Genomic DNA, 12208 nt, shown 5'->3' on the forward strand with positions numbered 1-12208 from the left:
ACTAAGGCATGGACCACCCCAGCCAGATCAGCCTTAGCGAGGTACGGTTGCAGCTGGCGCACAAGTGCAAAAGCCCTCCCGGCCACCGCCGACGCCTAAGCCTCAAGCGTGAGCGATGAGTCCAGGAGGACTCCCAAGTTGCGGACCTGTGGCTTCAGGGGGAGTGTAACCCCATCCAACACAGGTTGCCACCCTATACCCCGATCAGGTTTACGATCGACCAGGAGGACCTCTGTCTTGTCGGGATTGATCTTCAGCTTGTTCGTCCTCATCCAGATAGACACAGCAGCCCGGCACTCGTCTAGCACCCGAGAGGCCTCCTTGGAATTAGGTGGAAAAGAGTAGTAGAGTTGTGTGTCATTTGCATAGAGATGGCACCCAACTCCAAAACTCCGGATGACCTCTTCCAGTGGTTTCATGTAGATGTTGAAAAGCATGGGAGATAGAATAGAGCCTTGCGGGACCCCACAGGTCAAAGGCCAGGGATCCGAGCAGGCATCTCCCAGCTTCACCATTTGGGTTCGACCCTCTAGGAAGGACCGGAGCCACGATAGAACCGTGCCCCCGAGGCCCATCCCAGAGAGGCGACCCAGAAGGATACCATGATCGATGGTATCGAAAGCCGCTGAGATGTCCAAGAGAACCAGCAGGGTCACACTCCCCCTGTCCAGTCCTCTACGGAGTTCATCCACCAAGGCGACCAAGGCTGTCTCGGTGCCGTGACCAGGCCTGAAACCAGACTGTGACTGATCTAGGTAATTGATGTCATCCAGGAAACCCTGGAGCTGAAGGGCGACCACCTGCTCCAGCACCTTACCCAAAAAAGGGAGGTTGGAGATCGGTCTGTAATTGCTCAGCACCGTAGAGTCAAGGGAGGACTTCTTAAGGAGTGGACGAACCACAGCCTGTTTTAGGTTAGATGGAAAAATCCCTTGCTCCAACGATGCGTTAATGATCAACACAAACCAATCAACCAACCCCTCCTTGGCAGATTTAATAAGCCAGGATGGGCAAGGGTCTAGGGCAGAAGTGGTCGCCCTCACAGCCCCAAGGACCTCCTCCACGGTCTCAGGAAGGACAAGCCGAAAAGAATCCCACAAAATTGGACAAGCAGATGCCTCAGTCACCTCCTCTGGCACTGCGATGAAACTGGAGTCAAGCTCAAGACGTATCTGGGCAACTTTGCCTGCAAAATGGTGTGCGAAATCGCAACACCGAGCTGCTGGGTCGTCCGAGACCTCCTCCACCACAGGTGGGTGAAGGAGTTCCCCGACAACCCGAAACAGCTCTGATGACCTATTTGCTGCAGACGCTATACGGGTGGTCGTGAAAGATTCCCTGGCCACCCGTATAGCCATGGAGTATGCCCTAAGAGAGGCCCTAGCCCGTGCTTGATCAGACACGTCCCGAGATTTCCTCCACTTGCACTCTAGCCCCCTTCTCGTGTGCTTCATCACAACCAACTCCCCGGTGAACCAAGGAGACGGCCTGTCATGACGCAGCAAGATAGGGCGTTCGGGAGCGATCGTATTTATCGCCCTGGACATCTCCTTGTTGTAAAGATCGACCAAGGCGTCAACAGGATCGCCAGGTTCCATGGCAGGAAGAACCCCAAGATTCCTCAGGAATCCATCTGGATCCATCAGTCTCCTGGGGCGGACCATCTTAATTTGTCCTCCACCCCTGCGAAGGTTGGGGGTCGCAGCAAGTCTAAAGCTGACCAGATAGTGATCAGACCATGACACTGGAACGATGTTTTGTTCTTCCACTCTGATCATTCCACTGTCCGCCACAAAAACTAGGTCGAGTGTATGTCCAGCCTGATGGGTGGGTCCTGATATAATTTGTGACAGTCCTATGGTCGTCATGGCGGCCATAAAGTCCTGAGCAGCACCTGACAAAGAGGTCCAAGCGCTGGGAGGCCAGGGCCGAATTAGAGACCACTTCTACCAGCTCAGGCAGGGAAACAGCTGGGTCGCGGGGTGGGCGGTACACCAGCAGAAACCCCACACTGTCACGGTTCCCCACCTTCAGGTGGACACACTCGAACCCAGGTGCTTGCGGAACAGCGCATCTGGTCACGACGATGGATTGCCGAAAGACCACTGCGACCCCTCCTCCCTGCCCCCCCGTCTGGCCTGCTGATGCACCTCGAAGCCTGGCGGGCACAGCTGAGTGAGATTTACTCCCCCCAGCTCGTCCAACCAGGTCTCTGTGATGCATGCCAGATCCGCTCTCTCATCCAGAATCAGGTCCTGGATGGCAGAGGTCTTACCATTAATGGATCTGGCATTGATCAGCAGGACCTTGAGACCGAGGGGACTGCCATGGCGCCTACCACTTCCTACCTTCTCCAGGGTCGCAAGAACTCTGTTGCGCTTCTCCCTGGAGTGTTGGTGACCTACGAATCTCCTCCCCCACACGACCTGAATGGCGCCCCCCCTCTAGGTCCCCCCCCCCTACACAGTTGGAATCAGTGGCTCTCGGAAGAGGTAAGGCTGGAGTATAATCTCTCTTGGGTGTTAGATAGGGATGCTTCCGATGGTGGGGTGGATGGGGAGTCGGCAAGGGAACCGAGTGGGCTAAATAAAGGAAGTGTCCTTGGGCGGGAATGAGTGGCTGATTGTGAAGGGACAACTGGGGCAGATGGGGTCTCGAATTGGTACAAGCCAGGAGGGGGAGCCCTAACCGGGGAACTGTCTGTGGAATTCTCACGGGGGCCTGATGGAACAGAACGAGAAGGCACCCCGGTGTCAAAGAGGGGGCGGATGAAGGGGTCCACAACTACCCTTCTGATAGTAATGCCCCATTTCTTTAAATGCCAATGACCGCCCTGCAGAAACCACGCCCCAATACCTGGCTTCTCCTCTTTGGCTGGAAGCCCATCATTTCCAGCATCCCAGCACCTGTGACATCACTAACAAAACTGGCGGAAGTCATTGTAAAGATGGCGGATGTGGCTTCGATATGGCAAAAACACTTCTGGGTTGCTAAAACGCGTCGATATCACTTCTAAAGGTATTAAAATAACGACTTAATAACGAGATAAGAAATTAACGAACTGGATCAACCAAGCTTAATAAATACTCACAATTGTACATTCCCATGACAAACACTTTACATTCCTCTCTCAAGTAGTATTCTTATTTTTTTTTCAATTTATTTCAGTTGTGGGTACTAAAAAGGAAAATTTATTTATTTTATTTATTTGCGGCATTTATATGTCGCCCTTCTCACCCCGAAGGGGACTCAGAGCGGCTTACAATATATATTTTCATACAATATATTATAGTATTAGCATAGTACAATATCAGTATATATTACTATATTGCACTATACCATTATGTTGTAATATTATTAGTAATATTAAATGTAATGTAAATATATAATTATAATTATAATATTGAATTATTATTACTAGTATTATATTGTATTGCGTTATAATATTATAAATATTATATGTATATACAATATACTATATTATATTATTAGTAAAGACAAGATGGAAATATCTTCTGTTCCCCTCTGTCTTCGCTCTATATATAAGTGGCTATAACAAAATCAAAAATTCTTGAAATTACAATTTCAAAAGTTTGCATGCATATTCATACTCACAGTGCCAATGAATTCATAAATTTTTACTGCACAACATACATCTTACCAAACCCAATTTAGTAGGGAATTACCCATGTCACTACTGCTCCATATGTTCTCAATTAGTAGCCTCAAAAACTTTCATAGATCCACATACAACTTTGGAATTTAAATACACCCATTTTGCTACTTGTAGCACAAAGGAAGTGGTGTATATGATAATTTTTGGCTGCAATCTTGCTTATACAGGACAGACCCAATGTGCAGTAAAATCAAGGATCATTGAATACAAAAGCAGAATCAGAAATCTGTCTAGAGAATCAATACCCTATAAACACTTTTATGAACAACAACACAGCTCAGAATCATTCAAATTTCACATAGTAGAAGTGGTGACACAGCCTAAACATATGGATTATAACACTAAACTCTTACAAAGAGAATCATATTGGATGTTCAGGCTACAAACTGAACACCCGCGTGGTCTAAATTTACATAACTCTTATAGTTGTTTCATATGTTCTGCAGTAACCTTATCGTACTATAAATCCCAACTATACTATGAATATCATTATCACCATCTAGTGGCTATAATCATTTATACCAACCTGGATGTTCCAAAAGATGTTTGAGAATTATTAGTCCCTAGGCCAGATGTTTTAGCCTTCAACTCCCAGAAATCCTAACAGCTAGTAAATTGGCTGGGATTTCTGGGAGTTGTAGACCACAACACCTGAGGACCCACAGGTTGAGAACCACTGCCCTAAGCCTTTCCCTAAGCCATTAGATAGTACTCTGTTTAGCACTTTATCCACTTTTTCGCCCCTACAATACACTGTTGCACAGGCCTTTGCATAGCCCTTTTATAGTTAGTTGTATCCACTTTATAATTCTGGCCATTGGTATTTTGAATCTGTCTGATGGAGCTATAATGAAATTGGTTTTTAAATTTTTATGTATGTTTTAGTAGGATATTTTGTTTTATGATGTGTATTTTAATTTTATTTGTCTGTATTGTTTTTCTTTTTGTCAATTGAATTATTTGCCTTATTGTTGGAAACTGCCTTGAGTCCCCTTTGGGAGATATTCCGGTATACAACTAAAGTTGTTGTTGTTGTTGTTGTTGTTGTTGTTGATGATGATGATGTTGTTATTGATCTCTTCTAACACTAAAAAGACTATCTTCAATTGATTTCTAATGCTAAGGCTGAAAATCTTCATACTATTAATCAAATGAAATAAGGTCTTTGTCTCTTGTCCCCTTCACTAGTGTTATCCAGTTTTCAAACAGCTTATCCCTGCTGCTTCATGATAATGTCTGAGATCTGGAAGAGTCAGACCTCCTCTCTCTTTCACATCAGTTCAGTTTTTGTACACAATATTACTCTTTCCCCTGCCCAAATAAATCTGGTAAGATCCTTTTTTGATTGATCAAACATTTTAGTGCCTTTGATGATTGGTAGATTTTGAAATAGGGAGACAATTTTGAGCAGTATCATCATTTTTAATCACTATAGTTCTGCCTGAAAAAAATATCGGTAACCTATGCCATCTAGTCAGGTCTTTTTTGATTTTTCATAATTGTCTCGAAATATGTTGCAATTTTTTTTGTGAGCCGTAGACCTAAATATTTTACCTTTGTGATTACTTAACATTCTGAAGATTTCTTCCCATTTCATACATATTACTATTTGTTCCTATATTTTTTAGTAAAATCTTAGGTTTGCCTTGTTGATTAAGTCCTGATAAATTTCCATAATTATTAATTGTCTCCAGAAGTTTTTTTACACTCTGTAAGGGGTTATTTAAGAAACAAACCATGTTGTTGATGTATTCTCTAATTTTGAATTCCAGTCTTTTTAATTTAAAGTCTTCAATACCTTTCTCCTCTCTTATTCTAATGTTTAATATCTCTAGCCCTAGAATAAAATAGCAAAGGCGACAAGGGGCATCCCTGTCTGGTTCCTTTTTAGATCTCAATAGTAGATCTCAATAGTTGTCCATTTCTTTTTGGCCTAGCTCTTTGATTTGAATATATTACCCCCACGGCCCTTTTAAATTGATGTCCTATCCCATATTATCCCAATACCTTATCTAAAAATTCCTGACTAATATTATCAAAGGCTTTCTCTGTGTCAATAAGGAATAGTGCCAGATCTCTATTTGGATCTTTTTCATCCACTTCTAATATATTTAGGATCATCCTCTCATTCTGATTAAGGTGCTTATCCAGCAGAAAACCTGCCTGGTCCTCATATAGTGTCCTTGTTAGTATCTGCTTAAATCATAGAATCAAAGAGTTGGAAGAGACCTCATGGGCCATCCAGTCCAACCCCCTGCCAAGAAGCAGGAATATTGCATTCAAATCACCCCTGACAAATGGCCATCCAGCCTCTGCTTAAAAGCTTCCAAAGAAGGAGCCTCCACCACACTCCGGGGCAGAGAGTTCCACTGCTGAACGGCTCTCACAGTCAGGAAGTTCTTCCTAATGTTCAGATGGAATCTCCTCTCTTGTAGTTTGAAGCCATTGTTCCGCATCCTAGTCTCCAAGGAAGCAGAAAACAAGCTTGCTCCCTCCTCCCTGTGGCTTCCTCTCACATATTTATACATGGCTATCATATCTCCTCTCAGCCTTCTCTTCTTCAGGCTAAACATGCCTAGTTCCCTAAGCCGCTCCTCATAGGGCTTGTTCTCCAGACCCTTGATCATTTTAGTTGCCCTCCTCTGGACACATTCCAGCTTGTCAATATCTCTCTTGAATTGTGGTGCCCAGAATTGGACACAATATTCCAGATGTGGTCTAACCAAAGCGGAATAGAGGGGTAGCATGACTTCCCTGGATCTAGACACTATGCTCCTATTGATGCAGGCCAAAATCCCATTGGCTTTTTTTGCCGCCACATCACATTGTTGGCTCATGTTTAACTTGTTGTCCACGAGGACTCCAAGATCTTTTTCACACGTACTGCTCTCGAGCCAGGCGTCACCCATTCTGTATCTTTGCATTTCTGTTTGTTAAAGTCGCCACAACAACAACAACACAAACAGATTGTATTTATTAGGAAATAATACCACAAATTGTCTGCTTTATAAAGAAGTTGACTGGCTTTTGTGAAAGTTACTAACATTGTTAACTAATTTTCTTTTAAACCTCCTGGCTAAAGCATCATGGGACTTTTCATTATTCTGGGTAGATTTGTGAATTGTCTCCAAATGACTGATTTCAAGCAATATCAGTTTGCCTCTCCTTTTCAGTTGGAGGTTAAGGAAGAACTACAACAAAAACTTTAAAATGTCAGTTAAAGGAAAAAAACTAGATGAACCGTGAACATTGCAAAATAATACCCATGATATTCCAGCAGATTTTTTAAAACCAGTCTTTCTTAATGTTACAGGAATTTCTGAGGAAAACTTTTGGCAATGATTCCACACTTGTTCTGGACATTTTAAAAAGTAGAGCCAAGGTCAGAAGGAGGGCAAGCTTAGCAATTTGTAAATACAATGCAAAAGTATTTGAAAATGCTGCGTCATTTTTTTTACAAATGCAAGAACAGCTTTATTATATTAGAAAAAAACCAAGCATGTGCTGTAGCTAGTATATTGGCAGGGTTCATAGAGGCTTAGCAAAGAAATTGCAATGGTGTTTCAAGGGGAAACATCCAGTCATAAAGGGCTCTTCCACACAGACCTATATCCCAGAATATCAAGGCAGGAAATCCCACATTATCTGAGTGTGGACTCAGATAACACAGATTGTGGGCTTTTCTGCCTTGATATTCTGAGATATAGGGCTGCTATCTCTCAGGAGCAGCCTGATTTCTGGAAGTATGGGTCCCCAGGCAGCCCCCTGAGCCCCACTTTGTATGTGTTCCCCCAAAACTCCATAGGGGGAGGCCTCCACAAGTATGGGTCCCCCTTCCATCTATGGACCCCCTGTGTGCCTATTACCAATGATTTTAGATAATTTTTATGTATGTATGAAGATATAATAGACTGCATGTGTTTTATTCTTATACCGGTTTTGGGTCACGCTTCTGCTACTGCATAAGCTACTCTGCTGGTCTTTTGTTGTTAAGCCCTATTTCTAACAATCTGGAGAGTGAAAGAGTACCCATTCCTGAACCTAGTATACCAGAACTCACACATGAGCAGGTCCCTGAGTCCAGTGTGACAGAAAGTGTTTCACATGATCAGGAACAAAATGAAACTGTTGAAACACCTACAAGACATACAGTGCAGAGAGATGAAGTGCCTAGCACAAGCACAAGATTAAAAAGGTAGTAGTAGCAGTAGTGATGAAGAGAATAAAACAATAGAATTAATTCAAATCCCAAGGAGGTCAAAAAGAGCAAACTTAGAAGTACCTCCAGAAAGATTTATGGTACCAATTGACTAAGATTGAATAAGTAAATATTGTAATGTTCTTGAGATGTAAAGAAAAATGTAACTGTACCTTTGTGTTCAAATGTTTGATTGTAAATCTGTACACTGATGTTATGTTTTGCTGTTTGATTGTATAATGGTTTGGTTGGGGCTTGTTTCTTAAGAAAGGAAAGGGGTGTTAGAGTTCATTTCTGAAGTAACAAGTAGTAAGTGATGTAAGCGATTCAAGGATCAATGCAGCGGGGAATGAGCCAAACCACCTGGCCAATATTGGGTGGTTACAGCCAGGGTGGGGCAGCTGCAAGGGGATTAAAGGAACCAAAGCACTATTGCTGTGGGTTGTTGGAGGTGATTGCTGGAGCTGTGTGTTTGGAAGAGTCAGAGGAGTTTGCTGGAAGTTTGCTGGGAGTTTGTCTCTTTGAGACACAAGGCTTGTGTCTCAAAGAGAACATGTAGTCTCTGTATGTATATATGTTCTTTTATAAATTCTGCAAAAGACAACAACTGCGGTTTGTTCCTTGGTCAAAGGCAAAAGACTTTCATCACAACATGTTGAATGCGATTTTCCTGCTTCTTGACAGGGGGTTGGAATTAGATGGCTCACGAGGTCTCTCCCAACCCTATGATTCTATGAACCAAGAGAATGCACAAAAATATATACTACAAAAGAGACAAAACTTCAATTCCTGAGTATACTAAAGCTATCAAATATTAGAATTAGGGAAGGTAAACTCTTGCAATACAGAATTATGTATTGCAAAAGGTGGCAAAAGTCAATTGTTTGAATAGCTGTCAGACCTCTATAAATTTCTTTGTATGTATCCATTGCCTTTATGTTTGATCTGAAAGCGCTGTCTCTCTGACATCCTCTGTTGGCCAAAGTGAATAAAGCTGTGAGCATTGCCTTCACTCTGCCATGTCTTATTTCATAATGGAGCTCAGGCACCCAAACCTGTGGTTCTTGCAGAGCTGAAATCACATAACAACTACAATTTTACATTGTACCATCTTACAGAATTACAAAATCCCAGGGTTTGAAGTGGCGGGGGGACTAGCTTTTCTGGCTGAGACTTCTAAATACCACCCCTTCACTCTAAATCCCAGGGTGTCAATCCCAGGTAAGTTAAAGTGGAATGATATTGCTGCAATTCCATAATGTGAATGGCCCCAGGTGGCACCACATTTCTCAAATGATACAGTAGATATTGGAACATTTGACTTTTGGAAAAGGCAATGCGCTCCTTGTCTATTAAAAGTATGTGTGTGATAAGAAAGTGAGTCTTATATCAGGAGAAATTTTATTATTTATTTATTTATTTACCTTACTTATATACCGCTGTTCTCAGCCCAAAGGCGACTCACAGCAGTTCACAACAAATACGAACAGCAAAAATTCAGTGCTACAGTATAAAAACAGTTAACAACCTAACACATTACACAATTAATAAACAGTTACTACAATACCCATTCACTGTCGTCTCATCATCAAAAACATGATCCAGATTCATCATCCATTGTTCCATTCCAGTGTTCATTAACCAATCATTGCACTAATTATTCGAACGCCTGCTCAAACAGCCAGGTCTTCACTTTTTTGCGGAATACCATTAGAGATGGTGCTAGTCTAATGTCCGTAGGAAGGGCGTTCCACAGCCGAGGAGCCACCACCGAGAAGGCCCTATCTCTCGTCCCCGCCAGCCGTGCTTGAGAAGCAGGCGGGATCGAGAGCAGGGCCTCCCCGGAAGATCTCAAAGTCCTGGTGGGTTCATAGGCAGAGATGCAGTCGGATAGGTAGCTTGGGCCGGAACCGTTTAGGGCTTTAAAGGTCAACGCCAGCACTTTGAATTGAGCCCAGTAGCAGATCGGTAGCCAGTGGAGTTGGCGCAACAGGGGGGTTGTATGCTCCCTGCACTCCGCTCCTGTTAAAATCATGGCTGCCGAGCGTTGGACTAGTTGGAGCTTCCGAGCAGTCTTCAAAGGCAACCCCACGTAGAGAGCGTTGCAGTAGTCTAAACGGGATGTAACCAGAGCGTGGACTACATTGTAAAATATACTGGAGAAAAGAGAAGGCATTTGCTTTTATGATCTCGATTGTAAAAGCATCTTGGTCAGAAGCATCAAGCCCACATAATCCTGACTAAGCAAATCTTCAGTGTAGTTCAACAAACCAGTTTTTTTTTTCCTGGCAGCCATTGTTGGTGGAGTACAGGACTGGGGTATCATGATCTGCACTCCAAGGATTGGTGAATGATGATTCTTTAATATGTTTTGTATTATTACTGACGAGTAAATAAAATATTAGTAAATACTTCATTTATGAGTAGTTTACACTGCAATTGAAAATTTTTAGCGTAAGCTAACACCTCTGTTATGTACACAGAAAGATAATCCAAATATTAATAAAAACCATGTTTATTTAAAAAGAGAAATTAGCACATGATGTTCCCAATGTAAAGTACAGAAAGCTATTTGGCATCGCCCTACTGTTTATAAAAATGGAAAGAGCTAGAATGACACATTTGGGTTTCAGTTTTCAAACCACAGCTTTACTTCTGAGCAGACCCATTTGAAACAGTTGTTGAATAATGTAATAAGAAAATATGGTGTGGGGATTTTCTCTCTTGTTTGTTCAGAAAAAGCAACCTATTATTTTAGTGTTATTTGAGACTGCTACTGCAGTCTATGTGTCTTCTTTTCCAAGGAAAGTTTTCCAGTCGGTTACCAATTCCCTTTGCAATTAAACTTCTGTTCCCAGTAAGTTTATCCAAGACAGCTCTATCAATTACCTAGAACTCTCTGAGCCAAGAAGAGAGGGAAAGATGACTACTCTCGAGGCTTGGACCCTGAGGATGAAAGCAGAACACTCGCCATCAAAATTATGTCAATGTTGGTTCAGGCAACTGATTGCTCAAAGTATTTTATAAAGTTCTGTGGGTTAAATCCAATTGTTATTTACATAAATATTAACCCACTCATCTTTCCATTGACTGACTGTTTCTACTCTGTAAGCCCTATAGCAACTTGAATCTAGGTTTTTCATAATTTTAACTTAATGCACAAAACATTCGTTCATGTTTGTTTCCAGCATAAAAATGAGTTTGCCATTCAGGAGAGGAAACCCAATACTGTTAATGTCTAGCTGTTTTCTAAGTCTGTCATTCCAATGACACTCATTATATTTTATACTCCTCCTTTCTGAATGTGTAGTCATCTCTTCCCATAATGCAAATGGAAGTCGTTAGTCTGCTTGGGGGGCAGATGGGCTTCTGTTGTAGAAATTGCTGTTGTTTCTTTCACCCTAAATTTTTACCCAGATGCTGGTTTCTAGGGTATAAGTCATGGATTCAGTTTCAGTTCTAGAATTTAAATCATGAATTTCTTCACAAGTGTAAACATATTGATATAAATGGTTACTCTGGTTACTATTTGGTCTATTTCTTTAAAAATAAATTATACTTGTCTATTGCTACATTACAATTATGAGACTCCTCTCATCAGGTTTCAGTGATATTATATCATATCATATCTGCTTTCCTGTGTTCATCTTATTTCTCATGCTTTGTACCTTGGGGAGACAGCATATCTCTTTTTTATTTTTTTATTGCAATGGTATCCATCTAACACATAGAAATAAACTTACTTTATCTACATCCATAAACCATTACATTTTTGCCCCCCTCTGTAATCGAGGGCATCCCAGGCTCCTGCCTTTAAGCTGGTTTGACCTGCAGCAGGGAGCTCCACAGTTCCTGATTGCCAGGTTGGGCCAAACTGATGAAATGTTTTTTTTAAATATATTTTTATTATATTATACACACAGATCAGTAAGCCAAATTCCAAGTGTTACACATATAAAACCTAAACAATTCAACAAATATTAAAGATATTATACTAATTTACACTGGTGTATATTACCTTATCTCTCTCCCTCCCTCCCTCCCTCCCTCCCACCCTCCCTCCCTCTTCAACCACAGTGTATTTCTAGCTAATCTTGCAGATCCAGCCACTGGTAGAGTCTTTGTGTTTTTTCTTTGATGTGATCGTTGGCTTCTCCATTTTTCACCCAGTTGAAGTAGACCTTCCATCTATTTGTAATGATCTTTTCTTTGTCCATTCTTGGTGTTTGCTTGGTCATAATTCCCGTAATGTCTAACAGCACTTGGTCGTACATATAATCATTCCAATTAGTTAACGTCGATTTCGATTTGTCTTTCCATCCTCTGGCAATCAC

The sequence above is a fragment of the Anolis sagrei genome, chromosome 2 (assembly GCF_037176765.1).
Source record: "Anolis sagrei isolate rAnoSag1 chromosome 2, rAnoSag1.mat, whole genome shotgun sequence".
NCBI classification, from domain to species: Eukaryota; Metazoa; Chordata; class Lepidosauria; order Squamata; family Dactyloidae; genus Anolis; species Anolis sagrei.